Here is a 15,615-nt window from a genome sequence, read left to right on the forward strand (position 1 = left end):
TATATATATATATATATATATATCATTGCTCCGAAAGTCCACAGCCTCAACTGAATTTGGGATTATTTGTTGTCTATTCAGGTATTCCACCAATGCAGGGTACATCAAGTTGATTGTGGATATTTAATCTGCTGCTCCTGAGGCTGCTGGGAGAGATTTCTCTTTCTCTTCTTTGTTCGCACAGCTCCTGGGTTCAGCTTTGGATTTGCCCGCCTCTGCGTGTAGGTAGCCTAAGGGCATCTGTTCTTCACTCAGACAGGACCGGGTTAAAGTAGCAGCTGCTTAGGGGGCTCTGGCTCACTCAGGCCGGGGGACGGGAGGGGTACGGAGTGCGGGGCAAGCCTGGGGCGGCAGAGGCCAGCATGAAGTTGCACCAGCCTGAGGCGTGCCTTGTGTTCTCCCGGGGAAGTTGTCCCTGGACATGGGACCCTGGCAGTGGTGGGCTGCACAGGCTCCCGGGAGAGGAGGTGTGGATAGTGACCTATGCTTACACACAATGGTTCTTGGTGGCTGCAGCAGCAGTGTTAGCATTTCACGCTCATCTCTGGTGTCCGTGCTGATAGCCGCAGCTCCCTCCTGTCTCTGGAGCTCATTTAGGTGGCACTCTTAATCCCCTTTCCCCTTCAGGCTGTGTTCACGCGGCCAACCACAGTCATCTCCCTGTGCTCCTATCGAAGCCTGAGCCTCAGCTCCCAGCCTTGCCCACCCTGGCGGGTGAGCAGACAAGCCTCTCGGGCTGGTGAGGGCAGGTCGGCACCGATCCTCTGTGCGGGAATCTCTCTGCTTTGCCCCCCGCACCCCTGTTGCTGTGCTCTGCTCTGCGGCTCCAAAGCTTTCCCCCTCCACCTGCAGTCTCCGCCCACGAAGGGGCTTCCTAGTGTGTGGAAACCTTTCCTCCTTCACAGCTCCCTCCCACTGGTGCAGGTCCCATCCCTATTCTTTTGTCTCTGCTTTTTCTTTTGCCCTACCCAGGTATTTGGGGGAGTTTCTTGCCTTTTGGGGGGTCTGAATTCTTCTGCCAGCATTCAGTAGGTGTTCTGTGGGGGTTGTTCCAGACGTAGATGTATTTCTCATGTATTTGGGGAGGAAGATGATCTCCACATCTTACTCTTCCGCCGTCTTGAAGCTCCTCTTGAATATTCCTTTCTGTTTGGGCAACATTTAAACCTATCTGAAATGCTCAATATACCTCATAAGTCTGTTGCATGAACGAAGTAAACTTGGAAACTATTAGAACTATTATTCCATGTAGAATATTATGTTTATTAATATTATTGACACATTCACAGATACTGGAATAACAACTGTAGCTATCAGTTCTTTAACATTACCTAAAAGAACCTCACTCAAAAGCTAATTTTGAAAGCCTCCTCTAAGCTGTATTTTTTTTAAATAGCGAGGGATTAAGAGATCAGCAGAATAATAGGAAAAGTCTGCATATTTAGAAGTCTGAAATTCTCATCAGCAAGATCTTATAATCTAAGTAATTATTAGATATATAGTATTTAAATGCATGAAAATGGATATTGGAGGTAAGCAGTGGTTAAAGTTTGCTTCACAGAGACAAAAGCAGATTGGTTTGTTGAAAAAGTATATTCAGAAAATCCATTCTTCTGTAATGTTTTAGATAACCAGATTCTGTAAATCTCCTTCTCAAATAAATCTTCAGGCTAACTCCTACTCTTCCAAATAAGACTGAAACAGAGTAACTTTTCCTCTAGACTCAAGGGCTAAATATAGCTCTATCAAGTTTCAAATGATTAATTAATATGAGTTTAAAGAATCAGTGAATCTCCCACGGATAGAAAACCCTTCATCAACATGCCCATTTCATCTGTCTCCTTTGATCTTTGTGTACAAGCTCAAATATCTCATCTACGTACCTAATACAGAAGTCTCCTCTCCTAGACTAATAACCCAGGCTTGAAATACTTGGCTGCATCAGTCTAACTAACCACCTTATCCCACCTCCCGTAAAGACTGCCTAGAAAGATCAGAGGAGAATTTATCAATGGTTTCTGCTTCGTAGTTCACTCATTTGAACTCCAATGCAGTTACATAATACTTTGAACTTCAGTATAATATCCCTATGAGCTATGTATATTAGAAGTTGATTTACATTACTTGTGAGTCATGACTTTTATTCTCTAGGTTATTATTCCTCATTCATGATACTTACTGTCATCTTTATGTGATTACAGGCTCCTTGAAAGCTAGGGCAATGTCTATTCTACTTCACTTGGTACAGTAAACTAGTACAATAACATGCAGATTAGAAGGACTTTCTATGTGATATAAACACACAATATTCACTGAATTTAGATTTCAGCATGCCTTAAACAATTTGATTCTGATATAACAATTTCCACTATTTTTGAATCTTATTAGTAGGATTTGTCATAGATTTGAAGGTAATTTAAATCTTGATTTTCTGCAGAAAACAAAATTGGTTTCTTTGATCTGTGTCATTTAGAAATACACAATTTGTCCAATTCATATGTATATGTTGTTTACTAAGTTTCACATAGTTTCAGAAGGAAATGATCAAAAGGAGGCACAGGGGCTTCCCTGGTGGCACAGTGGTTGAGAGTCCGCCTGCCGATGCAGGCGACGCGGGTTCGTGCCCCGGTCCGGGAGGATCCCACATGCCGCGGAGCGGGTAGGCCTGTGAGCCATGGCAGCTGAACCTGTGCTCTGCAAGGGGAGAGGCCACAGCGGTGAGAGGCCCACATACCGCAAAAAAAAAAAAAAAAAAAAGGAGGCACAGAGACTAGCAGGTGAGATGTAAAAGACAATCCAGGAGGCAGTAATACCAGAGAGTGATAATTAATGCATGTAAAGGTGATGGTGGGAGGCAGGAAGTTCAGCCCCAAGGGTATCACTGAGATGAGTCCCAAAGCAGGAAGCTGATACTGGGGAGGCTTAAAGATATCATGTGAGATGAAACGTTCCAGTTTTTGGACAATACTTGTTTTTATGGTAGATTGAGTTACACATTGCATTCAGCAGCTACATATGGTTTCCATATAAAGCTCAATTTGCTTGGTATATTTTTTTCTCATTCAATATCCTGTAGCATTTGATATTACTTGTGAGGTATTCCTTGATAGATTTGTACTACCGTTGAGTTCAAACATTAATTTTCCCTTCTTATTTTTCTCTGTAAATCTCAATGCTATTCTAACCACATTAGAACAGGGCCTTACACCAAGAGATCAGTTACAGAGTCATTTTGGGTGAACAAATAGCAGAAGTTGAGCTTGTCACCTACTGGCGGAGGTGAATAAGTACAAAGGAAATAAAAATAAGAGAAAACATATCTACTGGCTTAAGGACATTTTTCTTAAAATAAAACATTGAACCCAGTTCTGAAGATTGAACACAGCGAACTCTTCCTAATAATTATACACAACCCAAAATCCCTTTAAATTACCATTGCTGTTTTCTTATTTTACCTAAGTTCTAAGCACTTTATAATATGTGCTCACAACAAACCTATCAGCAATTAATTTTTACTCCCATTTTGCGGATGAGGAAACAGACACAATGAGCATAAGTAAACATGACTGAAATCACACAAATAATGTGTTATTCATTCTAGTTATTCCAGGATTCAAACCCAAGCAGTCTTGCTCTAACAGTCCATGGTCTTAACCAGTACTCCAAATATCTCTGGAAACATTGTTACATACTATTCATAATGCCACTTCATAATTACATTTGTATGATACTTTAGGATCACAAAATGAAAGTTATGAAGTGCCTGTGAAAATCAGAAGGGATGACGCACTTCTGCTTAGGTTAAAATTGAGAATAGTGACAAAGTGTTAGGGAATCTAGAGAACTACAGTTTTCATAAAAGAGTATGGTGTAACTGAATAAAGTCTCCAAGATAAATTGTAAAAGTGGACAATTTACCCAACCTTGTGGACTATAACAGAGGTTTCTCTATGGGGGCAGTGAGATCCAGGCAGTCTTTCCCTGCCATATGTATTTTCCCAAACCTGGGGTCTCCATACAGGAATCCTGGGTTACTTTGAGCAGGGAAGGAGGCAGCTTCCATAGTGTTTGAACAAACACAGAAATCTCATGGCTTTATATGTAAATCCAAATCTTTAGCATCATTAGGTGAAATCTAGGTTGAGTGTGCTTGCTTCCACACAAACCTCTCCCAGCAGAGTGCTGCTTAGAGACTTGTTTCCTGCGCTGTCTTTGCACTTGGTAAATTTATGTGTTGATTATACTTTCCACCAAGATTACTGACAGGGGCAAAGACATAGAAACATAAAGTGCTGTTTGTGTCATGGAGTCTTACAAAGAAGGAAGACCATGGATGCAGATAGGAGAAGTGTAGACACATGCAGTCATGTTATATGAAATACAGTTAAGTTGTTTGAGTGCTACTTCCTTTCATACTTAATGGCTAAACTTGCTCTGAATTTTCTTGGAGTTATGATGTTCTACATCATTTTTTTTTTTACTGGAGAGTATCTGCTGACTCATATTATTATGCTTCCTTCAGTCTGTCAAAGACTGTGCTGATCAGCATCAGAGGCATGCCTGAGACTCCTCAGAGTGGTGTGTAGGCTGGTGTTCACCTAATGGACTCCTATGGGCTGTAGAGAGGCAGATGGAATGATCAAGAATCAAAGAGATCTGAGTTTAAATTCTGCTCTTACACTTCCCAGTTTTTGCAAATGATTTTCTTTCTAATTTAAATGTATTTTTGCCTCTGGGAAATGTTGATAGTGAAGGCTCTTGCCACAAAGAATTGTTGGGGAGTATTGAGTGACATACTAATGAAGGTACTTAGCACCAAGTCAGGCACCCATTAGCTATACAAACATAAAAATGCATGTGAAGGTATTGCATCCAAGTTAATATATTGCATTCATAACTAGGGGACGTAGAGGTAGGGTCTGGATTTTTGATGTATGCATTTGCACATATGTAGGATTTTTATCTTGTAGTTTCAATCTCTATTCTCTACAGTGAAATCAAACAAAAATCCTTTTTCTGTCAGGGCAGAGATTTACACCATGGCATTGCAAACCATTCATAATTAGAATATTATAGTTCTGTCTTTAGCATCTTAACCGAGTACTAGAATTTTCTAGATATCAGTTTTCAGAAAGGCATCATTAAAATATTAGAAGAAATAAAACAAGAATGATTTTTTCTAAATTGAAATTGGAACATTTTATTATAGAGAGGGTAGAGAAGTATTAAAAAATCAACTTTTGACAGACTTTCAAAACCTCAAAAATTCAGGATTACTTCCATTTGAGGTAAGAGAAGAAATGATCTCAGAAAACAGAAAATAAGATATTGAATTGATAAACTTCTGTTGCAGAATTAAATAATAATGGATAACAAATGATGATTTACAGTGCTTAAAAATCTTATATGAAGCATGAATCATGCATGGTAATTTGAGTTTTCTGAGTATACTATTATTATTGTCTACTATGGCATGATTGGATCAAGCCCAACTCTTGCAGACTGAAGGAAAGACTAGTTAAGAAAATAGATATACTAAGCAAGTTATTAGAATTGTAACATGTTAAGAGAAAAAGGTATACTAGTGCCTTAAATTTGACTATTTACAAATTATTTTATGCCATTTGCAAATGATTTCTATCTAGTAATTAAGGCAGTTTTTGAAAAATATTAGGAAATTAAATTTACCTTTGGCTAAATTACTATGTAAATTAAGCATGTTTTACATTTTTTAATTTCACAATTTTCCTATCATGAAACTATTTTATTAATTCTCATTAACTTCCTTGTTAAGCCAAATTTGAATGGTTTGCTAGGTTCATTTATGGGATATTTGGTGAACCCAGTTTCTTAGCTTTATATTTAAACCCAAATCTCTAAACTTCAGAACTCCATAACAGAATATATGAACTGAAAGTTTACCCTTGACATATATTCCTTGGGAAATAATTTTCTTACATCAAAATCCATTTTAAAACACCATTATTTAAAAACTGGTCTTTAAAATTTGCAATAATTAATTATCTTCAAAAGAGAAAATGATGGTGACATCCTTAATTGAGAAAGAGTTTAAGAATTAACATTTTGAATATCATTAGGAAGATTTTACTTGTGCTTTAGAATGGGAACAGATTTCTAATGCATTATTTACGCAGCCGACTGTAACCACTCCTTCTGTGCTTGCTCAGTCTTTTCCATCAATGCTCACAGAACTCAGTTTTCAAAATACATATTATTTTTACCAGTAAATCAAGCAAGCTCTATGGGAGCATATTACAACTTTTCATGTAGAAATAGTACAGGGAAACAATATTTAAAACTTACTGGTTATAACTGATAAATGCTCATCACTGCTGTAGATTTATAATTATCGTTACGGTTATTTTCTGAACCATGTTTTCTATTATCCAAATACCACTGATGGTTTTAAACTCACACTTTTCATTACTATGGTCTCTCAATACACTTTTTCTTTTGCTTGCTCTGACAGTGACTGGCTAAATTCAAGAAAAATAAAACAAAAAAACTTAGAAAGTGGTATATATTCTTGAGATATAGAAGGTGATGAAAATCTCATATGGAAAAATAACAGACTTTAAAATTTTTGAGTTATTTTAATGTTTTTTTTCTTCAAAATTTAAGACTATCCTAAAACAAGCCCCTTGCTTGGATCCAGCTAGTATTATATAATGTCCACAGTAACTCCACAGGGAGACTGATGATTCATCCCGGAATGACAGAACTAGCCAAGGGATCCAAGGCTGGTTCCCTGTTTTAGTAGTGAACCAAAACTCTCCACTGAGAGGTAGTGATGGGACCATGCTGTGTGTTTCAAATTCTGACCAGTTCAATTTTAGGCTTTAGTTTTACACTGGCTACTATAAGGAAAGTGATTATTACTATATGGAGGAGAAAAGGTTTAGAACAAATTGTTTTTAGGTGAAAACAGCCATCTCATTAGGATGCAAACAGTTTTTATGGTTATCTTGGAGCTTTGGTACCTACCATTACAATCACTATACTTATTGTTTAGGAGATATTAATAAATAATATTTATCTTACCTATTTGGGTGTGAATAAAGCATTAGAGATATGCCAATATCTCTTTCTGAACAGGAACTACATAGTTCTTTGATGACAGACCTTGAACCCCATCAGTATGAACTCCAGGGTAACTATATTTTCTATCAAGACTTCTGATGAAGCTATTTTGTCTGTACTTAGTTTTATTTTGCCCTAAGAAGATGGTTATTAGGATAAGCTTTTAGTTTTTTCAAGTGAATAACACGAATGTGAAGTACTGGGAACTTGACTCCATTTCTTGGCATAATTCCTTACTTCCAAAGTATAGCCAAATTTCATTGTGTTTACATGAGGAAAAATAAGATTTCTGTCGAAATAATATAGAGAATTGTTCTGTCCTAAAATTCTTATTTATCTGTTGCATTTATGTAAGTATCTTCATAAAGTATGAAATTTTTTGTCAGTGGTCCAACTGTCTAGTAGGTATTAAACTTGTCTAGTTAATAATAGCCTCTCTTTTGTATTTAATCAAAAGTATGGAGGACAAATGAAAAGTTTGTTTCAGGACTTGTACAGTGTTCGCCATTTTAATCTATAAACAACTCCCTTTATTTTATTTAATTAGAATCTTAGTGAAATTGTGGGTTACAGCTTAGGATTTTAACCAGATAATCTTGAGGGTCTTGATGGTTTAAAGTGTTATATGCAAATTGATATAAAAAAACAGTGATAGAAATTGTATCTGTGGACCTAAGTGATATTATAAATGAAAGCACAGAGGAGAAAATAAGGAAAGATAAAACTCCATTCCAAAGAACCTAAATTGATTACTTTGAAATTCTTAAAAATTAGATGAGCAAATGTGGGGTATAAAATTTGAGACACATTGAAAGAAGAATACTGGCATTAGTTCTCTGAAGTCCACTGATCTCATTTTATGTCTGAGGGAGTGATATTGGACTAATGGTGGTAATCAAGAGAATCTAATGTCATTGAATAAGAAGGGAATATTGGAATCCTTCACTTTAAGGGACTTAAATACAAATGATTCTCTAGTTGAAATTTAATGACAATGAGAATTATGTGCTGGTCATAATGTCACCTAAAGAATCTGTGACAAAGTCAGGAGTAAGACACAAGTCACTGGGTCCATTATCACTATTCTTGCTTTGTGATTGTGATAGTTTCACAATTCTTTAATTGTTAAAGTTTCAAGAATTAAAAAGTGAGGATGACACATGACTATGGTCTCCTAGCTAGTTATATTCCGTGAAATTTCCATCCAAGCAAATCACTGTTTTTGTCAAAAATATACTTTTCTCAAATTTTCAACATCATTTTTTATAATTCTGTTAATTTCATGAATTAGTTAGAGGCAGGATAAAGAGAAGAGATTCTGGAGCCTGACGACTTGGGTTCAAGTCTCAATGCTGATACTTACCAACTGTATGGTCTCACACAAGTTGTTTATCCTCTCTTTTCTTCAGTGTTCTCATCTGTAAAATATTATCTGCATTGTACAAATACTTAAATAAGTAATATTTTATGATGATTAAATGAGTTGATCAAATAAAAGACATATCAGAGTATGGAATATTTTAAGTTTATAAAGAGTTAGTTTTAAATTATATGTACTTTTCTTATGTTTCAATGGGCAGTTCATTTAATAAGAAAACATATTATTTCAACTTGTTCAATATAAATATCGAAATAATTATTTACTAAATATGAAGAGGAAATTTTAAATATCTGTGTTATTATATCTATGTTTTCCAGTTTGTGGGATGGTTCCAAAATATTTATATTGAGTTTATAGAACTTTAAAGTTATAAAAAATTCAACTCTACTTACTATTTCATCTTATTAGTAGGTGAGGAAATTAATAACAGAGAAATAGGAAGGTAGTCAAAAATATTGTAGCACAAGAAATATATAAAAGACAATTGTGGGACTTCCCTGGAAGTCCAGTGGTTAAGAGTTCACCTTCCAATGTAGGGTGTGTGGGTTTGATCCCCGGTCGGGGAGCTAAGATCTCACATGCCTTGTGGCCAAAAAACCAAAGCATAAAACAGAAGCAATATTGTAACAAATTCAATAAAGACTTTAAAAATGGTCCACATCAAAGATAAATAAATAAGTAAAAGACATTTGCAACATCTAAGCTTTTTGAGCAATATTTTCTATTATTTAAATTTTTGATGAAAATTGTAGAGAATTATTTTACTAAAAATTTTAATTTTTATATATTATATAAGCTTGGCATCTAAAATTGATTTAACCAATTGATGACTAGTAATGAATAAACCAGTACATTTTTTGGTTGGTTTTCTAGGGACCTTAAACTCTTACATTCATTATCTAATTGATACATGCAACATCCTTCTGAAACAGGTATGGGTCAGTTATTACCTTCCCTATCAAAGGTTTAGGAATGATATCTAAACTATGACAGTTATAAAATACTATATAAAATCATAATGATGCTTTTTATTAGAGTATACCTATTCTTATATTTTTAATTTCTTTATGCCAACAATAAAATAATAATGAAAAGGATTATATATATTTGCCAATAAATATATAATCTGTAATCAAGGTCAGAGTATTTATTTGCAATCTCAGCTCAACAGTTGTTCAATGACTGTTCTATTAATATTACAGAAAGAAAAAGCATATGAATCTCACAGCAAAACTGGTAATTCTTTCAGCAGCTCATCAGATTGAGAGAAGTCATCACTCAACTTTTGAATTTGTAATGGGTGGAGAAGACAAAATCCAATCTATTGCTTCAAAATTTATTTTAGGAAATTGAATTTTTTTTCAATAATTGATTCTCTGAATGCTTACACGGTAGTGGTAGAAATTTTGCAGCTTTCAAAACTATCATTAAAAATGATAAGACGAAGAAATTTTACCTATAACTACATGCACAACTAACTTGAATGCTTTGACTGAATTACTCTTGTTCTATTTATTGTCACTTTTCTAGTCAAAGTTTGCACAGATAGAAATCAAACAACTTTTGTTTTTTTTCTCCTAAGTACATTGCTTGCATTAATGTTAAATTGCTTTCAGGCTGTTTCTTGGTTGTGATTTTTTTTATTCTAAATCACCAAACTTCATGTGCTTTACTAAAAAATAATTTTTACTAAATTATGATTTAAAAATAAAAATTATATTATCCTTTACAGTAAAATATTGTCATACATTTATGCAATATATGGTCAGCTACTATGATTGGTCATGGTTAAACAAGATTGACCTGATCTCTACTATCATGGAGCTCTTATTTGGTGATTGAGAAAGATTAAAAGTAGATAGAAACTAAATTTTACAAATTTAATTTCACATAACTACTATGATATAAGCAGTGTCAGAAATAAAGGGTATCTTGGTGGGTTTCTGTTAGGGTACGAGGCAAGTACTCACTAAAGAACTGACTAAGTCAAGAACTGAAAGATGAGAACACACTAGCCATACAAATAAGGGAGGTGTGAACCATTTCTCATGTTTAGGACATGAATAAATTTAGAGTATAGAACAAAAGTGTATGCTCATGTTATGTTTAACACTGATAACTCAATAGACATAGCTTTTCTTTTTTTTTCAAGTAAGTTTTTTTTTTAAGTAAGTTTTTTTTTTAACATCTTTATTGGGCTATAATTGCTTTACAATGGTGTGTTAGTTTCTGCTTTATAACAAAGTGAATCAGTTATACATATACATATGTTCCCATATCTCTTCCCTCTTGCATCTCCCTCCCTCCCACCCTCCCTATCCCACCCGTCCAGGTGGTCACAAAGCACCAAGCTGATCTCCCTGTGCTGACATAGCTGTTTTTATCAAACTAAAAATATTAAATGAGTCTCTGCCTAAGATTTACCAAAATTATGTAAACTTGAATCTTAAAACATTGGGGTTACTTTCCATAAGAATACTTTTGAAAGTATTGAAAGTTAAATATGTTTAATTTCTGAGAAGTTTTAGGAATATTGAATGTATTAAATGTTTAAATAAATCAGAACAGAGCTCCTAAAAGGGATTTCATAATCTAATTTGGTAATACCAATGGAAGGTTGGTAATATTACACATATATAACCTACATACATACATGCATACATACATTTACAGATATTAACACAGACAGACAAAAATGGAGAGCTTATAGCCTCAATTCTATAATTTCAATTCACTGATTCATGTAAAAGAGCTGTCTTTTGTCCTTGTCTCACTTTTGCATTTTTACCAGGATTGTGTTTCCAGAAGATGGGACAGTTGAGTTTACCTGCTTAATAGCATCCCCACCAATATTTGTGGAGGAGACCTTTAAGATTTCCTTTGTTCTGACATGTAATCTTATGAAGACTGTGGCCTAAATTTTGAGCGAGGAACTGAGAGGAGACCAAGTAACCACCCACGTATCTTCAAAGCCCATGTGGGGAATAAAATACGTAATTTGTTTCCAACTAGCTTTTCCAGCCTCACGTGGCTGCTTTTGGGGTCCCTGAGCTTCCTGAGAGTCCCTGATGGTGAGAGAAGCATCTGAAGCTGGAGTAAACATAGGGAGCTCGGGGGCTGTTGTGGGGAGGGAAAGGTGTGGCAGAGGCAAACAGAAGGGAGGAGGAGGTAGAGGTGTTATAGGGGAACAAATCAAAGGACTCAAGGGAACTGAAAAGAAGGTGGGATATGGAGAAAAGAAGGGGGGAGTGACAAGAGGAATGGGAAAAGAGAAGTCTTAGATGAGAGAGTTTGAGGAGTGTCCAAATATCCCACGATATCCGTCATAATTCTGAATTGCCTTTAGTAAAATTTTGCCGTTTTTGGAGATATTGAACTGAATGAGTACCATAACGGTGAAGCCTGTAGTCACCGAAAGAAGAGAAGATAGTAAGAGTTACCCATGGCATTAGATAATCAAATCAGAGATAAAGCTTTAAAGGAACCAGGAAAGACCCTTGCTCAATTAATTTTCTCACACAATCCCCAGGTTGAAGTATGAGGAAATACCCCTGTCCAACCCCTGGTTTTGGGGAATGATGAGGTTACCTCCCATAATCCCTGAGTTAAAGGAGCTGAAGAAAAACAAAAGCAGCTTCACAAAAAGGCCAAAAAAAAAGTTTCTGCCAGAAAGAACCAAAATAATTTCTTATTTTTCCAATCACCATGATATACACTTTATCTTATTGCCCTTAATTATTTTTAATTGAAATGTAATTAATTTACAATGTTGTGTTAGTTTCTGGTGTACAACAAAGTTATATATATGTGTATGTACATATTCTTTTTCATATTATTTTCCATTATAGTTTATTACAAGATACTGAATATAGTTCCCTGTTCTATACAGTAGGACCTTGTTAAGACCTTGTTGTTTATCTATTTTATATATAGTAGTCTGTATCTGCTAATCTTAGACTCCTAATTTATACTCTCCCCTTGCCCTTTGGTAGCCATAAGTCTCTTTTCTATGTCTGAGTCTGTTTCTGTTATGTAAATAAATTCATTTGTATCATATTTTAGATTCCACATATAAGTGATATCATATGATATTTGTCTAACTTACTTCACTTAGTATGATAATCTCTAGGTCCATCCATGTTGCTACAAATGGCATTATTTCATTCTATTTTATGGCTGAGTAGCATTCCATTGTGTGTGTGTGTGTGTTTGTGTTTGTATACACATATATATACACACATATATATATTTATGTGTATATATATATATATATATATATATATATATATATATATATATACACACACACACACCACGTATTCTTTATCCATTCATCTGTCGATGGACACTTAGGTTGCTTCCACATCTTGGCTATTGTAAATACTACTGCTATGGGGTAGTACTGCTATTGGGGTATCGTATCTTTTCCAATTAGAGTTTTCTCCAGATATACACACAGGAGTGGGATTGCTGGATCATATGGTAATTCTGTGTTTAGTTTTTTAAGGAACCTCCATACTGTTTTCCATAGTGGCTGTACCAATTTACATTCCCACCAACAGGGCAGAAGGGTTTCCTTTTCTCCACAATCTTTTCAGTATTTATTATTTGTAGACATTTTAATGATGGTCATTCTGACCAGTGTGAGGTGGTACTTCACTGCAGTTTTGACTTGCATTTCTCTAATAATTAGCGATGTTGAGCATGTTTTCATGTGCTTATTGGTCATCTGTATTTCTTCTTTGGAGAAATGTCCATTTAGGTCTTCTGCCCATTTTTTATTAAGTTGTTTATTTTCTTTGGTTATTGAGTTTTATAAGTTGCTTGTATATTTTGGAAATTAAACCCTTGTTCGTCTCATTTTTTGCAAATATTTTTCTCCCAATCTGTAGGTTATCTTTTTGTTCTGTTTATGGTTTCCTTGCTGTGCAAAAGCTTATAGGTTTAATTAGGTCCCATTTGTTTATTTTTGCTTTTACTTCTCTTGCCTGGGGAGACTGACCTTAGAAAACATTGCTACAGTTTATGTCAGAGAATGTTTTGCCTATGTTCTCTTCTAAGAGTTTTATGGTGTCATGTCTTACATTTACGTCTTTAGGCCATTTTGACTTTATTTTTGTGTATAGTTTGAAGGAGTACTCTAAATACTTTCTTATGATGCTACAACAGACAAATGTCTGGATAACTAGATTTGGAGTCATGACTAACCACTGTGGACCTGGAGTCCCCCAGCTAGGGAAGGACACAAAGGGTTTTAAAAATGAGAATTATTACAGCACTGTCTGCAGAGTGGTTGGCATGTCATTTGAGTCACAGTACCAGAAAAATTCTTAAATAAAAACAAATCTGGACTTAGGTAAGGAAATATGTTATTCAAAAAGATTATTACAGTAGGGAAAATAATGCTAATGCAATAGGATTAAAGGGGCCATTGCAACAAAGGAGAACACTCTGACTGTACGATATGTAAATGTCTCAAATGTCAGGCAGAAAAGGGCTTTTCTTTCATATAGAGGATTAAACAATGTTATAAAGAACAGGATGGGGAGAATGGTGTTTAGACTGTTGATCAGAGAATATCTTTCCTTGCCATTAGCCTATACTCAGGAGGGACCATCAAAGAAAAGTTGCATGCTGGATTAGGCTGAGAGTGGATCAGAATCTATGAACCTGGAGAAGGGAGAAAAGATTTAAGTAAAGGTTGGTCAAGTTGAGTATTTTGTCCAGATTGGTCAGTGAGTTCAGTTTAACAGTTCAGTTAATCATTTATAAGGTAAAGAATGGAAATTTGGAGGGTCTGTGTCTGGCCTTGTCATAGTAAACAAGCGGAAGTGCCCATGAAAAACAGGCAGTGTCCATGAACAAAATGTTGCAACATCTCTGCTTGGAAGAAGGGCAGAAACACCAGCGCTCCAAGGAAAATTATCTTGCAACAATATCTATCCCACATTTCCATACCACAATGGCTTCCAGTAAATTGTCCCATGAGTACACCAGTCCATCACCCACTTAAATAAGTCTGAGTAATGGGCTAGGAAAAAGTTATTTCATTTTTCATGCAACATTTAATTTTGGCTACTGTCAACAGGAGTCCATGTAGCAGGTAAAGCCAAGCTGCAGTTTCAACCAGAGTAGTGCCACTCCAGTGTCCCAGCTTAGCAAACGATCGGTCTCCCTCAAAATCATCAGTCTCTAAACCATCAGAGTCTACCTTAAAAAACAGATTTCTCCTTATGTTTCTGTATTGGTATTTCCATTTAGTCTGAGGCATTAATCTAGGTATGTCAGAATGCATTAGGAAATGCACAGACTCCACATTAGCCTGAAAGGAGGAATTCTAGAGCAAATCTATCATCCGTGAGAACACTGGCTAGTGAGTGTAAGCTGATCTGAATGACTTCCAGAGCTGAAGTGATGTTTCTCCAACACTTGACGTTTTCTTACGATGACTCTTTAGGTGCAAACTTTGTGTTTTTGAAAAGGAGGCAAAGTAATGCCTGGCTACCATACAAGAAATGCAATCCCAATGGCATAATGGTGACTTTGGAAACAAAATGTTGCTTAAAATTGTTGGAACCTTCCAGGTAGTATTTACATAAGTTGGGGGATGTGTTGACAGTGTCTGCAGTGTGGTCTCCTGGCTGGCTAGCAGGCCTTAGGATTGCAAATTCAGTTGGAATAACTGAAGGTAGTAATTGTTTTTGGAGGGACTGCCTGGACAGTAGCTCAAACTGTTCTGTTTGTCTACTCCAGAGTTGGGTAGCCTTTATATGGATCATGGAATGATGTAGAAGAGGGATGAGGAAAAATTGCAGAAATGTTTTCCATGGGAGAGGCAGGACCTGGGGCCATGTGTAGTATTGGAAGAAAATGATTTTCTCCCATTTCTTCTATTATCCATGATTTTCTCCTCTTTCTGCAAGTCTACAGAGCAGAGGTATTCACAACTTTTTTTTCTGGAGTATCTGTTCAAGAATGACTGAGTATCAAAACACCTTGGAAGCTAGGGACCATGTCTCTCTCCAGGACAGAGGGAGCAGAGGGAAATGTATTTGTTTTCCAGAAGAATAAAGATTGTGTCTCCATCTGGGCCAAATGTTGAGCAGGTTTGTTAGCAGCTCCCTTATAATATC

This window comes from Neophocaena asiaeorientalis, unplaced genomic scaffold, assembly GCF_003031525.2.
Source record: "Neophocaena asiaeorientalis asiaeorientalis breed wild unplaced genomic scaffold, Neophocaena_asiaeorientalis_V1.1 scaffold383, whole genome shotgun sequence".
NCBI classification, from domain to species: Eukaryota; Metazoa; Chordata; class Mammalia; order Artiodactyla; family Phocoenidae; genus Neophocaena; species Neophocaena asiaeorientalis.